At 43.5% G+C, this 1,910-nt stretch overlaps 1 pseudogene; it reads right to left on the reverse strand.

Moving 5' to 3' along the window:
- Positions 1-267: 267 nt before the first annotated feature.
- On the reverse strand, positions 268-950 carry LOC136146942 (NADH dehydrogenase [ubiquinone] 1 alpha subcomplex subunit 5-like; annotated as a pseudogene).
- Positions 951-1,910: the final 960 nt, after the last annotated feature.

Below are 1,910 nucleotides of genomic sequence, written 5' to 3' on the forward strand. Positions count from 1 at the left end.
CGAAGTGGGTGTCCTGCAGACAGCATATATACGGGTCTTGTTTCTGTATCCATTCAGTCTGTTTCTTTTGGTTGGAGCATTTAATTCCTTTACATTCTGGGTTATTATTGACGTGTATTTTTATTTCCATTTTATTAATTGTTTTGCATTTGTTTTTGTAGGTTTTTTGGGTTTTAATAATTTTCTTTAAAAACATTTACAGGCTTTTGGCATTTTTCCCTTTAAATTGGGTATGTGTTGCTATTTTCCTGATATAACAATATTTATTTACATCAGTTTCCCATCAACACACAAGTCATTTAATGATATATATGTTAGCCATTTCCATTGGTTGGCAGGAGGCTCTTTCGCTAAAGACGCCTGTGGTTTTCACTGAACCACTTTTCTTCCCAGACTTAGTTTATTTTCAGCCTGAAGAATCACCTCTTCTATTTGGCCTCCCTGAAGTTGCACTTCTAGTGTCTTAACATCTGGTTTGGCTTTAACCATACTCACCTTCTCACTTCTAATCTGTTCTGTATGCTTTTCTAAATTAAAAAAAATAATAATTTTTCTGGCTGTGCCATGTCCTCATTTTTGCATGGGCTTTTCTCTGGTTGCAGAGAGCAGGGGCTATTGCAGGGGCTTATCTTATTGCAGAGCACAGGCTATAGGGCTCTTGGGTTTAAGTAGTTGTGGCTCCCAGATTCTAGAGCACAGGCTCAGTAATTATGGCACATGGGCTAAGTTGTCACGTGGGATCTTCCAAGACGAGGAATTGAACCCGTGTCCACTACATTGGCAGGTGACTCTTCACCACTGAGTCACCAGGGAAGCCCTGTATATATGCTTAATTTTTAGGGATTTGTGTAAGAACATCAAGAATCTGTGTATAGTATTTTTAGCCTCTCATGTAGACTGTCACATACAGCCAGTTCCACAAGGCCAGTGATCTTTACCAAGCCCACCATGACAGCAGTGTTTTTAAACATCTGTGTCAATAGCCAGAAGATGTAATTAACCAGGTTATGAGATATTTAGCTATAAAATATTTTTGAGAATATCTCCATAAATCTCAGGTGACAAAAACATGTTTCTTTGCCAGAATAAATTACAGTTTACCTGAAACAGGAACTGAATCATTTGGTGCTATATCGCCTTTTTGTGGTAGTGGTTTAGTTGCTTAGTCATGTCCAACTCTCTGCCTGCCAGGCTCCTCTGTCCATGGAATCTCCCAGGCAAGAATACTGGAATGAGTTGCCATTTCCTCCTCTAGGGGATCTTCCTGACCCAGGGATTGAACCCACATCTGCTGCGTTGCAGGTCAATTCTTTACCAGTGAAACCACCAGGGAAGGTCCTACTTGCCCTTTAGGAACCAGGAGTTGTGTCTGGGCAGGTGTGTGTTGGTCTGGTCAAGTAGCAGTTCCAGCCCTGGGCACTAGGTGGGGCTTCCCCATTACAGTTGCTTTTCCGTCATATGCCCAGAAGCAGCCAGTCTTGACCTGTTTTTTCCTGGGACCATGAGCCTGGGTACGGAACAGGCAGCAGTTCAGGTGAGCAGCCCGGGTTGCATGAGACTCTCTTTTCTACAGACAGGAGACTTTCTTACCCTACCTGGGTACTTGAGACTGGGCTGAGCAGGTATTTCAAGGAGGACCTGTCCTTCCAGGAAGTGGGCCCTTTGTTAATTACGGTAAAGATTTCCCAAGAATCTGCTCCATAGAATCAGCTCTGCATAGAAGAGACTCTCCACTGCTGTTACTACCACGTGAGGAAGAGCGGGGAGGTGACAGGAACTTCTGGCGGTGTGCAGTGTGTATCCTGACCGGGGCCATTTGTATGGCTTTGGGGCCTGAGTTAAATGACCAGTGTCCAGTGTTTGAAAGGTGAAAACTGGGAAGACTCTGACTTCACAAGAGGCAATGGATG

This window comes from Muntiacus reevesi, chromosome 15, assembly GCF_963930625.1.
Source record: "Muntiacus reevesi chromosome 15, mMunRee1.1, whole genome shotgun sequence".
Classification (NCBI taxonomy): domain Eukaryota; kingdom Metazoa; phylum Chordata; class Mammalia; order Artiodactyla; family Cervidae; genus Muntiacus; species Muntiacus reevesi.